General features: G+C 39.1%; 1 long non-coding RNA gene across 1 annotated transcript in view; it reads right to left on the bottom strand.

Moving 5' to 3' along the window:
* The window catches only part of LOC136833405 (uncharacterized), a 35,861-nt gene extending 24,814 nt beyond the window's left edge, over window positions 1-11,047 (bottom strand). The window contains exon 1 of the long non-coding RNA XR_010851461.1: window positions 10,953-11,047. This is a non-coding gene — a long non-coding RNA (uncharacterized lncRNA). The remainder of the gene's footprint in view (window positions 1-10,952) is intronic.
* Window positions 11,048-20,441: the final 9,394 nt, after the last annotated feature.

The raw sequence follows: 20,441 nt of genomic DNA, 5'->3' as shown, positions 1-20,441 counted from the left end.
ACTACCACATAACCTAGAATCTTCAAATCTCATCCCTTTACATTACTAGCCCAATCTTACTGAAAGATTTATGTTGACGCCTGTAACTGTGAACCTTATGCCACAGGCAACAGTTTAGGGTACCTGACACTAACCTACAGTTGAATTTCAATGAGCAATTTTTTATATATATGCTTATTCTTCTTACAACACTTAATGTGAATTTTTAGCTTTTGTTATGGTGGTTCAGAAAGTGAATATCTTACGGCCTGTTAGAAGTTGTCAATCTTGGCTGTAATCTCTTACCTTATTATGACAGAAGAATTGACAAACACCTTACTTCACAACTAGCCTAATTAGAGAAGCCGACACAACACCGAGAGCGACCTAACAACCTACCTAATCACACAAATCCAAAATTCCAACAGACACACTCACCCGCTAACCTCCCCATCTAAGGTTGCCAGAAAGAAATAGCAGCCAAATCTTAAGATAAAAAAAAAATCAAGGAAACTAAACAAGAAATTAAGCAAAATGAACCCACTACCACAAAAAAAAAAAAAACCTGCAAATTTCATCAATCAATTTAATCAGTCTCATAATCATCCATCCACTTTGGAGGGTGAATAACCCTTTGTGGGTAGAGGGTTATCTCCGCTCTTCTGCTGACCTGTGTTCTCCTGGCACAAGAGGATACTCATCTTCAGTTGGGCATTGGGCATCCTCCACCTCCTTTCCATCCTCACTCTCTCAAAATCCTGAGTCCCCTCTCAAGCTCAACTACAGGGTGAATATCCAGTAGGCTATGTGACGAGGGGTACCATTAACCACTATATTATATTTTGAATTTATGCCCATTACCTTTCCTTACTTCCACTTCCATGTGCATTTTGCATCTGAAAGTTTTACCCATACCTCCTCACTTATCTTTACTGTTGTTGGTTCCTCCTGCTTTTTTCCAGAGTCTATATTTAGAAACCAGCACCCCCTACTCATAAAGAAACACAGCCAACTGCAGAACAGAGGTAGGATCTATACCATTTCTTGGAGTCACATTGTACCGATATACTGCTTTCTAGGGAGAAATATTGCCTCTTTCAGCCATCCTCTTAATAGTATGATGGTGTCTTTCTATAATTCCATTTCCACTTGGTATGTATGCTGCTCTGGATAGTGGCTTAACCATCCACTTACTCAGTAGACATCTAACAATTTCAGAAAAGCCAGTGCATTATCCATTAACACTTCTTGCACAGGATCCCTCTCCAAAAATACTTCAAACATGTTTGCAATGAACTCGGCTCTCTCACTATTCAACTCTCGCCAAATGGCATATCACCCAGGGCCACAATCGATAATTGACATACAAGGTATTTGATAAGGGGTAACATCAATCACCAACCTTCTCAAAACTTCAGGAACATCACGGTTTCCACCCTCATGAATGCGGGGTGCAGAGTGAATAGACCGACACTTCTTGCATGAATACATAATCTTTTTCACTGCAGTTCTAGTTACATTAGGAGAGACTTTCCTTAACAAAAATAATGTGCGATCGACTCCCATACAGTGCATGTCATGCAACATTTTCAAATCAAAATCTGCTGCAGCACCTATCTCAAAATTTTCTTAAAAATTATCCTTAGCGTTAGCCAACCATTCTTTGCAAACTCTTGTAAGAACATACACTTTTTAGTTGTAGAAATCAACTTGACTGAGACAGTCAAATAAAATTCCATAATAAGGCTTTTCAAAGTGCCCAAATGTCTCTTCACTAACATCTCAGCAGCACCTTTAGTCTGTACACTCTTTTCCTCAGTGAGAACAGTACTTATCCAGCTGCCCACTGTTGCTTAATCTGTAATTATCTCAATTTCAAACAGCCACCATTTTATTGCCATATTTACTCCTTTCATGGCAGCCTCTAACTCTGCTACATTAATATGACAGAAGTCTTGATTGTTTCCTTAACCACGCCGCATCTTCCACTATAGTTCCATAAATCTCCAATGCAATAATGCTCGCACCATACCAAGTTCTCCCCGACAACCCAAGGAACACACCACTTTCCCTTAACCGAATCATTTTGTCTCACCCTCAACAACACCATCTGCAATATATCAACTATCTCGGCACCAACAAACCCTCCCATCCTGACCCTCCTACTGTCCTCTTAACATAGCTACTACATGCCACCCGCAACCAACCAGCTACTACTGGGTAGTGACCGACCAGCTTTCCACATGCTGAAAAAAATTCACTTTGACTAAGATGGGCTGTCTTCTAGAATTGGGAATGTATTACCCCTAAAAAAGAAAAAAAAATATGCAACAACAATTCTCTGTGTTCATTCTTCTTCAATTTCAATCCCAACATAGCACCACCATCTAAGGGCTCAGGAGCTTTGGTAACTGACCCATAGTCGTTTAAATGCTTCATAAGTTCACCCGAGGTTACTTTCCTCTCACTGAGTAGAATATCATTAATGTACAACTTAGTTCCACCAAAGATACGTTTGAGCCTGCCTAAAACATTTTCAAAATTTTTGTCATTGCTGTATTCTCAGTGCTGAATTCAATCCAAAACCTAGTCTTGTCAGACAATATGTTTTACCTTTATAATTCACCAATTGATACTTCCAAAGCCCTTCTGCTAATCTAATTTGTAAATAAGCAGATTTTAGATCAACAATGGTTCCAGCCTATGTTTGCCTCCATTCTCGAAGACTTTCATTACAAATATCAGTTATTTCATCCCCTGTATGACAACTCACGAGCATTCAGCTTTCTAAAATCCAATACAGGTCTTATTTTATTCTTGGTTGGCTGTTCACCAGCTAACAAGGGTATAATACCTGTTTTTACATCTTTCCAAGGTACTATAATACCTTCTCTGACCCATTGCTCAACCTCTTCTTCAAAACCTTGTTTCTTGTCACCCTGCAAACTCTTCTCACTGCAACCTGTTTCATTAGTGAGAACTTGTGGACTAGACTTCCATTTCCATTTCACTGTCCAATATTGTCCATCAAATGTAGCATTAATGTCTTTATCTTTAATTACTTCAACAGTGTCCTCTAATTGTAATTTGTTTATTGGTTGCTCATCAATTACTTCAAAGGTCTCCTCTACTTGTGAACTTTCTGTTTTGCCTACTGACTGCCCAGCAACTGCAGCAGAGCTTCTAACCCCAAATTCTACTGTCCCACCTACAACTATAACACCACCCATGTGACCAATAGCATTCATACCCAACATCACCACAATACTGGGTAAGATTGGTTTAGTCACTACAGCTTCAACATCGATATTAACTCCTGTTCCATTTTGCACCTGCCGTCTCCCTTCGACATTTCACTTTTGAGCTCTAAAAAGCCATCATGTAACTTATCCTGGCGCAGGGTCCAACAATATTTGAACTAACAACAGTTACTGAACACCAAGCAACAACCGATGCCTTAGCAATACTACTGTTCACCTCAACATCAATAATTAGTAGTGAATGGGCCTTTAGTCCTCTAGTCAGGCGACTGCTGGCGAACCAGTCACCAACGCTTGTTTCCCTGATTGAGCTGTGATGATATATGTTGAGACTTACCACATCTTTAACATATAATTTCTTTACGCCCCTTGTTCAATATTTCACCATATGTTGCCCTCCACAACTGAAGCAAAATCCTTTAAATGAAAGACTATTGTTCTATTAACATTCTCACGTTTGACAGTGGCCTGGCCGAAAGGTCTTACTGCTGCAGCTACAACCTCACCCTTACTTAATGTTAGCATTCATAACAAGAACACCATCTATTCTGTTGCACTTCATATGGCAGTTTCCTATAGCTCATTTTGTTAATGAAGCTTCAGGTTTTTGAAAGGTTTTTTTAAAGGTTTAATTTTTTGTTATTTCTCCAATTAAATATCAAGTGAAAAGTGAAAATTCTGCCACCCATGTGTTTCATGCCCAATCATTTACCCTATGTCTACAGGTTCACCAACCCACCTCTTTTGTGGATAATTTAGCAAAAGCTATGGTAGCACTACGCTAGAGCTCTGCATCGGGTATTACTTTGGAAATTGATTTTCCTATTTTGGTTGCTTATTAAGAATTTCCTGTTATTTTTTGCCAGCTGACTGTAATTAACCTGTAATTGACCTCAGAAGATGCACACTGGCCGTCCTGGAATGCTATCACGCTTGCGCAGTAATGTACCTTACCTTACCTTACACCTTACGGTTCGTTCAGGTTGCTCCAGGTCCCTAAGTGTGAGGTACCTTTGATGTCTACCAGAGAATTGCTAATGCATCTTCCGGTATATTTTGCCTCTTCCAATCTTGGATGGTTTGGGATGCACCTTAGATATTTGTCGAGCTTATTCTTAAACACATCTACGCTAACTCCTGATATGTTCCTCACATGAGCTGGTAATGCATTGAATAATCACTGCATTATTGATGCTGGTGCGTAGTGGATTAATGTCCTGTGTGCTTTCCTTAGTTTTCCTGGTATAGTTTTGGGCACTATTAATCTACCTCTGCTTGCTCTTTCTGATATTTTTAGCTCCATGATGTTTTCGGTAATTCCTTCTATCTGTTTCCATGCCTGTATTATCATGTAGTGTTCTCTTCTCCTTTCGAGACTATACAATTTTAAGAATTGTAGTCTTTCCAAGTAGTCTAGGTCCTTAACTTCTATTCTAGCTGTAATGGACCTTTGTACTCTCTATTTGTGCAATATCCTTTTGGTAGTGTGGGTACCATATCATATTACAATATTCAAGTGGACTATGTACAGTACATACGTATTATAAAGCATAATCATGTGTTCGGCTTTTCTTGTTTTGAAGTGCCAGGAGCTTTTATTAAAAAAGTAAATGTGTGTGTGTGTGTGTGTGTGTGTGTGTGTGTGTGTGTGTGTGTGTGTGTGTGTGTGTGTGTGTGTGTGTGTGTGTGTGTGTGTGTGTGTGTGTGTGTGTGTGTGTGTGTGTGTGTGTGTGTGTGTGTGTGTGTGTGTGTGTGTGTGTGTGTGTGTGTGTGTGTGTGTGTGTGTGTGTGTGTGTGTGTGTGTGTGTGTGTGTCCAGCAACTAAGTAACACTGCCTGCTAGGCTAGGTTGGGTTAGGTTAGGGTACGTGAGGTTAGTACAGTTCCATTTATAATAGGTTTCCTTAGCCAATCCCTTGAACATATGGGTCTCTAATGACTTGCGCATGAGCGGAACCATTCCATAACAACAACATGGCAGTCCGGTCTTACTCCCAACATTTCCAAAACCCCGCATTCCCAAATGCTCCCCAACCATGTTAAGTAGAAATGAGGTTAATAATAACTGAATGATAATAAACACCACCACCTCCTTCATCAGCAACACTAAAAGTTTAGGAATAAAATGGAATATAGAGTTTAGGTCAAAGGCCAAGCACTGAGACCTATGAAGTCATTCAGCACTGGAAAGAAAATTGAGGGTAGTTATTGATAACTAAGAGCCAGCCTATATAATGATGACACCTACATAAATGAATAAAGCTTATCTTCCTGATTAATTTGATACCCATAAAGTATGCTCGCTAATAATACACTTAATACCGATTTTAATAAAAAAAAACTAAAAGTGAAACTTAGCAAAAGTCCACATCTTTCACACGACCTGAAACGCTCCTGTAAGTTACCGTAATATGTTTGTCAATCCCTAACCGTTGCTGATAAATACCTCCGCCCACTTTTTCCCCTCATCGAATGATATTAAATGTTATGACGTCACAGTAGTTACTCCTCCCATTTTCTAATCACATGATTTTCTTCTGGAAAACAATTGGGTGATTTTTGAAATTCATGTTTCTTTTATTTATAAGCCGACTACTCATAGCCAATCATATTCAATTTGGAAATCACTCTGAATGCCTTTGATGGTTGTAAAAATATTTAAGCCCAACTAGCTTTAGATTCATTATGGCTACTGTTGAAGTTAGTTGTGCCAGTTGCGATACTGACTATTTCTCATTTATAAAATGCTTTCACTCTGATAACTTGGAATTTTTAAAATACTTGCAGTCCCATGGTGTTTTACCCATTGCAGTGATGTGACCAAACTGCAATTTACCTTGTGTTTATAGCGAAATAAGGCATAAATTCAGTTGTGGACGGCGCACACGCATTTTGAAAACTAAGCGTACACGCTGGCATACTTACAGTGTAAGTCTATTCAAAGGCCCATTTCTTGATAACGTTCACCTTTCACTTTGGAGAAGTTGCCTTATTTGTTAATCACTGGCTTCATAAAACCTGGAATCACGCTACTATTATTCAGTGTTTAAAGTGGGCACATCGTACTAGTGTTGACTGTTCAGAGGTTATGCAAAAGTGGCTTAACAGTCAAGAACCCATCGGCAGTCAAGGTTGTGTTGCTGAAATTGACGAGACATTATTCGTTCGGAGGAAATATCAGCGCGGTTGACAATTAAGTCAAGTGTGGTTATTTGGTGGCGCTGAAAGAATTTGTCATTCCTCTTAATCAAGAAGGACAAGACAGAAATGCCGAAACTCTCATTCCTATCATTAAACGATACACTCTTCCCGGATTGGTTGTGATTAGCGACGGTTGGGCAGTGTACCGAAATCTCGCTAACAAGGGCTTTTCGCACAAAGTCGTCATCCATAGTGAAGAATTTGTTGATCACACAGACAGCAGGGTGCACACACAAAACATTGAAAGGCTCAAGAGAGATACAAAGGAACGAGCTAGGAGACCAGGAAACAGATCCCAATATCTAGAACAGTACAGCATATATCTAGGTATTTGTTCCTCGATCGTTATAGCTGAAACCAATGTCACCATAATTTTTTCATCGAAGTTGGCAAGTTGTATAGACCGCACGGTGATCACCAATGTCAAGTAAAAAAAGTGATGCCTCATCAACTTCTGATGCTGATTCATAAGGTAAGCCACGGTCAATGTTTTTGGTAAAACTTTACAATACTTGCACAGCGTATATTAACCGACTTTTGGTGGTTCCGGGGAGGGGGAAGCCCCTGGTCAGGTAACACGGCCTACTAGGTTAGGTAGGGGACCCAATGGGAAAGCCAGATTATGGGTGGGGTATACCCCGGGGACAGGTGATCTGCTCCCCCTCAACCAACAAGCTAGGAGACCTGCTGGGAATGCGGGGTTATGGGTGGGGTAGACGACAAGGCATGAGAAACCGGCCAAAATTTACTTTTTACAGAACCCCAGACATGAGAAACCGCTAAATAAACAGAGAACAAACAAGAACATTAAATGAGCCGACACAAAGGCAACCCCTCCCATTACTACTGTCCTCCTGAACATTTATTGGGGAGCCATTGGTTCACTCCACACCCCCTTACTGAGGAAACTCGGAGATTGGGGGGCTAACCCCCAAACACTTATCTAACCAATCACGTTGTGCTGTTAACCCCCCATTGAGGAAAACCCCCTAAACGTTACCACTCAAAGTTGCTAACACACCCCATCCTTGGGGGCTCTGTCCTTTTTCCGGGGTTCAGATACGTGTCCTGCACATGACAGGGCACGGGTACGTCTGTTTTGAACGGTTCATATTTCGTCCGGCACGTGCAATAACTTGTTAATCTGTTATCCCTACGCATGAAACTAACACACCCTGCATACAATCCTCCCAAACCGTAAGTTAACACAGCAAAGAAAAAAAACATATACGTTTTCAAGTTTATTCTTGTAAGTTTCAACATTCTTGGTTGCACTTACCCGCACTTGTTGCAACACAGGTGCCCTCCCAACCAGCACTGAATGTGGCGCAGGGAAATTATATCCCCCCAAACCTACTACTAAACACGGCGAAATGCATTTACCCCACCAGCCCAGTACTAAACTCGGCGAAAGTGTATCTGTAACCCCCCCCAAAAAAACTTTCCCTACACACATTTTTCGCATGGCAGCATTGTTTCTCTGCTTCCTTATCATAACCAGCAGGATTCCATTTCCCCTAACCAATTACTAAACACAGCGAAATGCATTTCACCCATGAACCCAGTACTAAACACGGTGAAAGTGTATCTGTACCCCAAAAAAAAGAACATATTGCCCAGCCACATTTTTCTCACCCAGTTTTGGTTTCTTTGCTTTACTGTCATAACCAATGCGAAGTTTTTTCAACAAAACCATTCCTGTTACTGCTGTGTAAGTTTCCCCCTTTCCAAGTGCCTTCATGCAAACCCTTCCCCAATACCCAATTGTGCTGAAACCCCCACATCCCAACCCCCTTGACTAGCAGCCCTTATCACTGCCCATTCCATGCCTCTAAAACATACACATTTTGCATTTCTTGTTCAGTACAACGGGTGAATCCCTTCCGTCCATGTCGTGTTCGTCTGAGCCCATAACCCGGCACACTCTCCCAGCGTCTTGTGCTAACTGCTATATCAGTTACCGCAACTTTTCTGTCTACTACTTAGGCAACTATGAACGGTTAATCAGGTTTCGCGAAGATCACAGCCTGCTAAAAACACAGTGCTCTTGTCCCCGCTGTGGGAGGGAATGCCTCCTCAACCTGCAAAAGAGGGCATTCAGGTGTGACAAGACCTACAGTGCAGCGCAGAAGAAGGGCTGGAAGAGGTGCAGTTTTTACCAGTCGCTGTTCCGGAAATCCTGGTTTTCTGGTTCCTGCCTCGAAGTTGAGATGGTCCTCTCCTAAACTGGTTCTCTTACGCCGCTGCTAGATCAGAACTTAACTTGAGCGACATTGCCATTAATGACTGGTCTAGTTTCGCGTGTGAGGTAATAGTTAACTGGTGCATAAAGCAAAACGGGAGGATTGGTGGGACCGGCACAACTGTCGAAATTGATGAAGCCAAGTTCGGCAAGAGAAAATACAACGTTGGCAGGGTAGTTGAGGGCCAGTGGGTGTTTGGCACTACTTGTAGGGAAACCCAGGACTTTTTCGCTGTGTCTGTCAAAGACAGGAGTGCCGCCACTTTTGTGACCATAATTAAAGAAATCATTTTGCCCAGCACGACTGCTCTCTCGGACTGCTGGAAGGCCTATGATTGCCTTGGGACCGAAGGCTACACCCACCTGACAGTCAACCACTCCAGCCAACATTGTCGCCACCGGAAATCGGTGCCCTGGCACCAACACCATTGAGAGGAGGTGGGGAGAACTCAGAGCCAGCACCCTCAGGTAGGGCAGGAGGAAGTACAATTTTGTAGGCTACCTGGCTGTAGCCTATTTTAAGATTCACTTCCTCAACCCCAACACCAGGTTCCACGCATTTTTAAAAGCAGCGGCTGATCTCTACCTTCCTGGTCCCTAAGGTAAGGCCAGTTAGTTCTGCTGGCGTTAACTTTTCTTTAAATGCAAATTGTTTTTTCCTGCCAGGTTGCTCCTTCCAACGAGCGGTAAGTGCCTTCCTGCTCTTGTTTTTACCTTGGAAACTGGTTTTTTCTCCACTTTTACGGCTTCTGGTAAAGTTGGTGGTTTGTTTTTTTTTGGCCATACTCTTTGTCCCCGTCCCCGTTACCGGGCAGTGTTTCCTCCCTCCCCTCACCCCCAGTGTTATGCTTCTACCCGCACTCATTCCCAACGTATTTCCCGCTGGAACATCCTACCCCCCAGCCCCTTCTTGCACCGCTCCCCACGTACCCCTGCTTTTGGGGCACCTGAGGAAATTTCTCCCTCCCTGCCTTGTTCCCCCCGACCCTTTCAGCCTCCCTCCTCCTTGCAGGTGCATAGCTCCTCATTTTTCCCCTCCAGCCAGTGCCCTCGTAATGTAAACATGTCTGCTCCACTTCTCTGTTTCACCCAGAAACCCCGATTCCACAGTCCCCTTTACTGCTGAGTAGAGTTAGGGGCAAATGACACTTGGCCACCAACAAACAAAATCGCCTCCGTTATCAGAAACTATAAAAGAGTAAAGTTTCCTCTAATGGGGGTCCAAGGGGAAAGCCGCCGCCCAGGTAACATGGTGTACTAAGTAAGGTTAGGGGGGTCAGATTTGTTGGTATGGTTTAATTTGCTTGTATGGTTTTCTATTCCTGGAAATGTGTTTTCCCAGTTAATTCTGATGTTTTCCTTAAATTTCACCTGCCATTTCTGTTTAATTTACGTATTATAGGTATCCCTATAGGAGGGATATCTTTAAGGTGAAATTCGGCCAAAACACTTCAAAATTAACTGGGAAAACACACTTCCTGTCCCTTTGAGCGTGGTTCCTCTTTATCAATATTTACCACAAGATTGAAGATAATGTGAATGGAGGTACAGTAAAAGGAATGAAAGGGTTGCAGCTAAGGGCCGAAGGGACGTTGCGAAGAGTCTTTAGTAATGCCTACAGCACTAAAAGTAGGCTACAGGAAAAATCGATTTCCAAGGTAATAGCCTAGTCCGTGCGGTGCTCTTGCTTACTATCAGTAAACGCCGCTAATAGTTCTACTGTTTTGGCTCAATAGCACCAGCACCAGACAGCTCTGCATCAACTAACTCTAATTACAATGCCAAGCGTCGGCCTCTACTGTAAGTATATGGCAAAATACTTGCTACATCGAACATTTTCTGCAGCTTGGCTACCAATTTAACTTTGTCCCTCACCGGTAAACGGATTCAACATTCATTTGTCGTCCTATCACGTTCAGATGGCTTCAGTTGCAATCTCTGCTTATTACGATGGAAGAACGGCCGCACAATTAAACTAATTAGAGAAGCCGGCAAAACAAACTAAGGGCGAGTTCACAACACAATCCTCAAAAAGGCACGTCAAACTTCCGACAGACGCACTAAACTACTAAGTTGCTAACATCCCCTATGGTTGCCAGAAAGAAATAGCTGCCAATAATTCTAAAATCTACAACATTGGATACACTTTTTTGTTGTTGTTTAGTGTTTATTTGCGAGTTAAATTTATATACCTTTTTAAATTAATGAACTTCTAATGTACCTGGAGGGGCTTATATTCAGTAAAATGAAGAATAACCATCAAATACCTACAAAATAGCCTAACAAGGCTGATGATGGGATGTCAAGTCACTTAAAATTACCTAAAAGCCGGCATATGCGGCTATGTCTCTACAACTATCAACGTCTGACGTAACAGACGTTCATAAATATAATGAAAGTTAGTTAAATATACAATGCAGTGACTTTATACTGAATATTTGTTTTTACTTAGTATAATTACTTAGTATAAACAATGTTAAATTTTACTGAAAACTTACAAAATCCTCTCGCAGGTTCTTGATTTGCGAGAAACAAACTGAAATAGTCACATAAAGAATTAAGATCTGTAATAATAAAATATTCTATTTCAGCCGCATTATATTACAAATTCATATTTAAAGCACTAATATATATGTTAGTATTCTTGGAATTTTGGAGAACATTGTTAAACATTTCGTTGGACACAGTATTAAATATAAATAAAAAAACAGCAGTTGATAATCATTTACTTATACCAAAGCTTAACCTTCGATTTTAAGTAACAGACAAAAATGTCTGCCAAGGTGATATAGGACAGGAATTGGATATACATTCTTATTTCTTTAAACCTAGATTTGACTAATTGTTTTTGCAAATTTTGTTAAATAAATAAAATTAAACACATCACATAGCAAGTATTGCAAGTTAGCTTTTTTTTTTTTGGTAATCTCTATCTATTGTTTATGCTTTAAAACTATTGCTGTAAATATTATTTAGCCAATAAACTAACATAATTTGAAAAGATATGCAATTAGGTATTCTGTTTTGTAGAACTGAGCACAAGTAGCCTTATATTTTAACTGAAAGTGAGAAATCGTAAAGGTGTTCTGCCGCACATGTTTGGTAAAAGAAGCAGTCAGACGAACTTTAAAAGTTGACAAGAGCCTAACGGTACAACACAAAGTAAATAGTTAAAAAGCCAATTTACTCATCAAAATAAATCAAATTAAGCATAAATTAATACGAAGTTATGAAAAATATATTTTCTCTAAAAATTATTATAGCAACTGCCTAACTCGAACGCTTTTGATAAAATAAATATTCACAACTAAAAAAATTCAGACTAAGGTACATTAAAACTAAAAGACACCATATTTATGATATTAAGTGAAAAATGTTTATTTAGACATTTTAATGACTTCATTTCATTGTCGTTTCTTTAGCTTAGACCTGTTACCCTTAAAAAAAATTCGTCTGCTGTGTTTTGTGAACTGGTGACTTTCAAAGAAAGGACTTTTGCCGTTATTATTTAAGAACCCAACTTTAAATTAATATTTCTAATTTTGACCAATAATTTTGAAATTAAATCAGAAATATAAAAATTCTATTACTAATAATATCAAACTTGTTTGAAAAATAATAAATTCTATGGAGACTTCTATAACGGCTTTGGTAACAGAGCAGACGAATTATTCAGAAGAAAAATGACAAACCTTAACGTTTAAAATACACGAAATTCAACTAAGCAGAGCATGAATTGTCGTGAAAAAGTTCAGTGCACGGGATTTTTTCGCTTCAAACTCGGCTAATTCTACGGGCTCACAGAATGGCGAGAACTTACTAGACAAGGCACGTCGTAAACACGACTGTTATTGCACATTTTGAAAAATGCACATACGGCTGCAGTATGCAACGTCATGTTTCGTCTTGTCGCTTGTTTGAGTGATTTGTTGCGAATCTGAGGTCCTTACGCCCGAGTAACTAAAAATAGATTAGCCCAATTAGCAACCGCCTGGACAGGGAAGTGTGACTGTTGCGTGCTTGACTGCTTGTCTCTGCCTTGGTATGCCAGGGAATAGGATCTCGTTCTTGATAGACGTGTGTTTGGGCTCCTGAGTGTTTGTGTAAGGTTAGTAACTGTGAGTGCTCCTGCCTAGTTGTAATGAGAATGATTGGGTAAGAATAACTGTTTGGGTATTTGTGTACTGCGATGGCGTTGCGTTAGTTGTGATTAAATTCCAGTGGCTTCCTTGAGGTTGAGGGCAGTCGTGTTGCCCACGTGTTTCGTGTTGCAGGTGTGGAGATTGTAAGTTCGTTAATGTGTTTTTTTGGGGGGTGGGGAGGTTTGTGTGTTTATTATGTAAGGGTGATGACTGAGGTGGTTTTATTTTTGTAAGTAAATTGAGAAAACCTGGTGCGTGACTCGTTTATCCTTGCATGGGGGCTAAGTCACTTTCGTAGATCGTGGGTTGATCGTGGTGTCTGTCGGCACAACGAAAATACAGTGACGTCTGTCGAGGAAATTCCCGACATGAATTATTACCAAACAAAACAATGGAATGAACCAAGGTAATATTGTAATACATTTATAAATACATGCAATCGCATTTACATACAAATGATAAACAAAATTCAGCAACAATGCATACAAGTCAGTGTCTTAGGAGACTATCAAGAATAATAGATATATCCGAGACTATATAGTGGTGGAGTTGGCTGTGAGGCTAACAGCTTCACCTGAAAAGACTAGCCGGAAGACTAACACCAACTGGAGCCACCCCCTCGAAGGGTAAACACAGAGTAGTAAGCCACTGAACATTGTTCCCTTCAAAATTTCCAGTGGGTTGGGGTATAAAAGGTCCTTAATGAAATTTGTGGATCCCTTGGTAGAAGTAATGACCTCTAAATGTCAAAGGACCTTCTCCTCCTGTGTCAAATGACCTTCTCCTCCTGCTGTGGGATTCCAGAAAAAGAAAAGGGTAGCGTCCTCACTGCTCTGTGTAGTATGAAATTCACCAATTGGCTATCAGGTGCTTAGGGTATCCGGACCAAATACCCACTACCCTGGGATTAATTAACTCATGGTGAAAGATAGATCCCTACCTGATCAAACGTCTCTCGAATTAATGAACTCTAGAGAGGAGATTACCACACAAGCACACACACACACACACACACACACATCAACACACACACACACACACACACACACACACATATATATATATATATATATATATATATATATATATATATATATATATATATATATATGTGTGTGTGTGTGTGTGTGTGTAAATTTATAGGCATAATAATTATTTTGATAATAATAAAAATTGATTATTGTTATAAATTCATTTACATTTACACACACACACACACACACACACACACATATATATATATATATATATATATATATATATATATATATATATATATATATATATATATATATATATATATATGTTGTCAATTTGCGTATTTTTAACAATGTTATAATTCAGACTAAATGTGTATGAAGACAATTTACAAATTACGTTTTGTGAGTTAATAACTTAAGGTTTAAATCCATGTTTAAAATGATTTGCGTTTTCTTTTTCGAGGTACTTGAAGAAAATGGACAAAAATTTTAATGGGAAACTTAACTATATTTCCCCTTCATAGATACGTCCCACGAACTTTGTTTCCGTCACATTTCGACATCTTTCTATTAAACTCTTTGAAAATTTGTCATGACTTATATACTTCTGTAAAATTTAACAAAAAAGGTTGTTTTTTTTTTATCCATTATTTGGCAGGGTGACGGCAAATATTCTGAAAAAATCTTTTTGCAAAGAAAATGTATTTAAAAGCTATAACACAATTTGCAAAAAACATTAGGGGTGTGTTCAGGGGCGTCATTTCAGATTTTTGATGGAGTGGGGGGGGCGAAGGCGGTTTGGCAAGCGAAGCGAGCCTAATCACCTGGTGTTTTGATTTTTGATATTCTTATGTGCTTTTTGAAGCACATAAAATAGACAGATACAACTTAATGTTATGATTACATCGAATTTTTGGTAGGAATAATGGAAACCAGCTGTTGTTACTTCTTGGGGCTTGAAGGATGAGGATGGTAACTTGAGTCTAAAAGTGAAGTTCCTCTCCCAGCTCCTCTGCAATGACGCCCTGGGTTTGTTACACATGTGATTATTGGTTTTGCTTTCTTTTCTTCGCCTACACTGGAAAGAAATAAAAAAAGATGGCAAAAATGAAATGAAAATTAAAAGCACAACTCTCTAAGTTATCTTAAACCTATTAACAATGTTACAAGACGGAAAGATAGTATGAAAAATCAGAAAGTCCCAAAGTACATATAAATAAAAGACAAAATAAGAAAAAACGAATTTAGAGGTTTTAAATACGAGTTATGAAGTTCACGAAGGCCCTAAAATATTTAAACAACATAATGAAAACTACACTGCTCATTTACCTCTTCCTTGGTCTACTGCATTGTTACTCAACAAATCTGTTTTATAAAACTGAGAAATCTACGTTATGAAATTTAATTTCTTTTATACCCTTTCTTTCAAAAATTCTGCGTAAAATCTAATCTAACAAGAAAATTGTTTGCAGCACACTGTTCTGAACCGGGACATTTATTATGGAATAACTCCCCAGAGAAAAAAGTACAGGCAGTTCTTTTATATCTGAGGTAAATTTAGAAAAAAAAAAAGAAATCCTCTCTGCCTTTCTGTAAATCTTCAATTGAAACCCCTTATGAACAGAGTCAACTGACTATAAACCCAAGCGGGTTCCAAAGGAAAATCAGCCTTCATAGAGAGAGAGAGAGAGAGAGAGAGAGAGAGAGAGAGAGAGAGAGAGAGAGAGAGAGAGAGAGAGAGAGAGAGAGAGAAGTTATAGGCTAAGGATAAATGAATAAACTGATGGGAATAGAAAATAAACCGATACACCTTTAAATCTCAGGAGACGTTGCAGCAGCAGAAAGCAGAGAGTACAGGAAATGAATTTGCTCTCGCTTAAATATTTGGTCAGAAGATACTGCAACCACTGGCAAACTATTCCATATTTAGCTGTACTTTCAAGATAAAAATTGCAAACATGAGTAGTATTAAACATGAGAGAAATGATACTCCAAATGGAAAACAGGCTAAGACAGTGCTTAACTTGAGGGAATTTTTCCTCTGAGAAACTGGAATACCACTGGCAATGTCTCCTCACTTTTAGAATCAAAATGCTTTAATTGTTATTCAGTCTGGATATGACTAAATCGTTTTCTAACGAGCAAGGGAATGTCTCAGTAATGTCAAGGCCATGCATATTAACATACAAAACTGTCCACCTTCACAATAAGCCTCTAAAACTAGGTGTGGACAAATATCGATGACATTATTAAACTAGACAGAATGACTGAAGACACTTCAGATAAAAAAAAATCATTAGTATGTTACGAACCTTATATAGCGTAATCAGAAAAAATACAGTGAGTATATCAAGCTCCATGCCCCGTATGGAAGTAATGCAGTCAGTGTACTACCTTGCATGGTGCACTGTAGGCATTACTAAAGGTTTTATGCAGCGTCCCTTCGGCTCCTAGCTGCACCCACTTTTTTAGCCTTTCACTTTACCTCCATTCCACTTCCTTTCTTCAGTCTTGCTGTCCAACCACTCTAACTCCCTCTTTTGACTGTCTAACGCACTGAAGGGCTGACAGTGCCCCAGTGCTTGGCTTTGAGCTAAATTTCCATAACTCAATCAATCAATCGATCAAACTCCATATTCACAGCCACTTTTCGACATTGTCAATGTACTCTCTCTCTCTCTCTCTCTCTGTGATCATTACACAATGAGCCATAATAAGCCTGTTAACAGCTCTGCATAATTTGCCAAAACGAGATTAAAACTCGGAATTCTCACCACGCAGGACATTCCAACACTCCGCCCCTCGTCAAGTACCACCCCATCCGCCCCGTTTTCTATGATCCTAATAAGCGTAAGTGACGATAAAGGCATCATAGATGGAAATTAAAGGGGGCGTTTTCACGCTACGCCCATATGTGAGGCTCAACCCCATTTACATTTATGGCCCTGCTTACAAAAAAAAAAAGATAAAAACAAATAAGTACTCCAGCGGGGTCTATACGCAATAACCATACAATATCGGCGTCAATTCGTTTTTACGAGATATTTGCGTCGAGATAAACATTTTACCGCGCGGGACAATTGTGCGCGCTATCTCTGTCCTCGCTTGTAATAAGGGCGAGGATAGTTCGCCAGATGGTGAAGGTATAGCAGCTCGTTTGTTTATTGGCTGAAAGAAATGCGCTTGTTTACAGGATTGTTTTTATGTACAAGCAAAGGATTCTATTTGGATGACCTAGAGTTTTACAGCTGCTAATTCTGCAATGAGAACTGACACTCACGGGACGTTTTTGTTTCGAAATGTGTTACAAGAAGATTATCGTGATTGGACAGAACATGTGAGCGATGCAGAAGCTGTTGAATGTAGTAATAATATTATAATGAGAAGGATATATATATATATATATATATATATATATATATATATATATATATATATATATATATGTGTGTGTGTGTGTGTGTGTGTGTGTGTGTGTAAGGTAAAATCCACAGTGAAATATACGTTGTAAAACTTCTTGTATATTAAAAAGATTTATGTACAAACATTTTTATTGCAAAAGATGTTTTACAACATGTAATTCATTGTGATCTTACCTTTACATTTCAGTAGAAGCACATTGACACAGTATTTTTCCTTATGAGATATATATATATATATATATATATATATATATATATATATATATATATATGTTATATATATATATATAATGTGTGAGAGAGAGAGAGAGAGAGAGAGAGAGATATATATAGAGAGAGAGAGGAGAGAAATTTGGTACTGAAACTAAAATCTGAATAAATATTGATGTAACAAGATTTATATTTAACAACAAATGCCTCAGTGTAACAGATACCGAATTTGATTTCATTGACAGCTGATTTTTTTTATAATATACGAAACCACGTTTTGCCATATTTTAAGAAATCACTCAATATGGAAAAGGTCACAGTAATCACAGGTTCCAATGTTGTACTTGTCTCGAAATAATTCTATTGAAAACTAATAATTGCAAATGACCAATTAAATTACATAAATTCTTGGAAACAGATTAGTAAAACAATAATGATTTTAATACCTGCGGTGATGTTGATAATCGTAATCAATCTTTGCCGTATCATTGTCATAAATTATTTTTACTATAATGCCAGCATTTGTTATGTCACGATAAATTGTCTTTATAACGACGTTAGACTATTTTTTCAATATAATTACCGGAAGTTTAAGTTGTTGCATTTTGATTTCCTACCTATCTCTTGCATAATTAGATTGCAGTGAACGATTCTGGCCCTTAAAACCCAGTTTAATCCACAAAAAAAATAATAATAATTATTATTATTATTATTTAGAAGTTGAACCCTATTTATATGGAACAAGCCCATCATAAGGGCCACTGACTCGAAATGCAAGTTTCCAATGCAAGTTTCCAATGAATATGGTGTTCATTTGAAAGAAGTATAAGAACGTAATATGAATTAAAGAATTAAGAGATCAGTTACCAGAAAAGAAAAGATAAATTTAAAAATTTATAAATAGATTAAAATATCAGTAAATTATACAATACAAAGAGAATTGCATTAGGGTAGTGTTGCATTGCATCTTTGCTTGAACTTCTGAGGTTCCAGTTGTACAACATCCTCGAGACTACTCCACTGTCCAACGGTGTGAGGAGTGGACCTCTGGAACTGATAGTTCGACAGCGAGGCAAATAAATAAAATAAAGAAAAAGAGTCCATTACCCATTATGTGAAAAGTACAGCTGCATTCTCAAAATCTTTCTAAGTTCCTTTTTTATCTCCCCAGAGACTTCTGACAGACATTTCTGAATTCGAGGTGTTTTGAATGAAAACAGAAGATACAAAAATGACTGTAAATTCCATCGGATTAATGAGGTCTGCTCGAGCAGGGGAATTTCCTTGACATTACTTAGGCTTTATCTGAGAGGATGTCAGTTATATCAATCACCCTGATATCACCTGAGATGTTTACCGCTGACGCGTGATTTCAAAACAGTAATTGGTTTTTGGGCGTCCACTTGGCCAAGTCATGCTACTTTCTTGTGCGTGTGCGTTTTTTCTTTTCCCCTGCTGTTAACTGAGTAAAGTCTTAAAACTCGCCCTATCACTGCTTTTTCCTACTAGCTTGCAATACTCATTAGAGGCGATTGCCGCTCGCACCCGACCGTTAGGGGTTTTTGTTTGGCATTGATGGAAGAAGAGTTAACCAAACGCTTATACCTTTTCCTCTATCCGTGTTTGGACCTGCTAAGTGCTAAATCTCTCGTGGCAGAGTTAACTGTGGTTTTAGTAGCCTACTTTTGTGGAATTTAAATGTTTTATGGCGAAGAGACACTTCTGGTCTCTTAATATTCTGATTTCAAGAACAAGAATATTCATATTTTTTGTGGAACAAGTTGAAATCATCTATCTTTGGATACAGTACATCAACAACACAACAGTCTTCGTTATTATTATTATTATTATTATTATTATTATTATTCAGAAACTGAACCCAATTCTTATGAAACAAGCCCACAGGGGCCACTGATTTGAAATTCAAGCTTCCAAAGCTACTTTTCATTTTCCAGATATATTCATTATCGCCTCTCTCTCTCTCTCTCTCTCTCTCTTTCTCTCTCTCTCTCCTGCAACCCTTTTCACATCATTTCCCATTGGAGGTGCCTCATCTCACAAGGTAGCCTTATCAAGAGGCTGAGTGCTTTCGTCGATAAAACGGACGCGCTGCATCCATCATGGGAGAGATGCACAGGTATGTCTTTATTTGGGGCGTATTTATCAAGGTGGCCCCCTAAAATAGACGCCCGTCCTAATAGACTCTTCATCGGAAAGGTGAACAACGCTCGCCCGAGATAAATTATGGGAAAAACTCATTCGCCTCTCACCGTCAACTTACGATCTCGTTGTGTCCAGGGTGGCGTAAATGGGCTTGGTATCGCCGCCCATCTTGGCATAATGAGAGAGAGAGAGAGAGAATGATGATTCCGTTCGTTTACTCCTTTCGCTCTTTGCTTCTCGTGAGTCATTTTAGATGCCGTTGTTCTCACCACTCACCTCACTCTCACTCTCTCTTTACTCCTTTCATTCTTTGCTTCTCTCACTAGTCATTTGTGGATGTCAAGATTTACTCTCACTCTCTCTCTCTCTCTCTCTCTCTCTCTCTCTCATTCTTGTTACTCCTTTCGTTCTCTGCTTCTCTCGTGAATCATTTGTGGATGTCAAGGTTTACTGTTTCCTTCTCTCTCTCTCTCTCTCTCTCTCTCTCTCTCTCTCTCTCTCTCTCTCTGATGACGTGCAGGATAACTCGCTAATTGGATGCAGCGCTGAAAGCAAATACATAAGGCCTGGCGAGTTTTTTTCCCAGACGTTTCCAGCCTATTTGTCAAAATACTCATTATTTTGCACGGCAAATGAAGACCAGTATGATGACAGTGCTGAAGATGGATGGGAGGAGAAACCTTACCTTTTAGAGGATTGCAGAGTAAATCTTACTTTTTATAGTAGGAGTGTATATAGAGATTGAGGAGACTCTAAGTGGAGCAAGAAAGGAGTTAGGTGTTTGCAGAAGTTTCGCAACGGAAGAGACGTGTCATGACGACAGGTGAATTGATAGTTGCACAG

The sequence above is a fragment of the Macrobrachium rosenbergii genome, chromosome 51 (genome assembly GCF_040412425.1).
Source record: "Macrobrachium rosenbergii isolate ZJJX-2024 chromosome 51, ASM4041242v1, whole genome shotgun sequence".
NCBI classification, from domain to species: Eukaryota; Metazoa; Arthropoda; class Malacostraca; order Decapoda; family Palaemonidae; genus Macrobrachium; species Macrobrachium rosenbergii.
The sequence above is the reverse complement of the archived record's forward strand: the minus strand, read 5'-3'. Positions and strand labels throughout refer to the sequence as shown.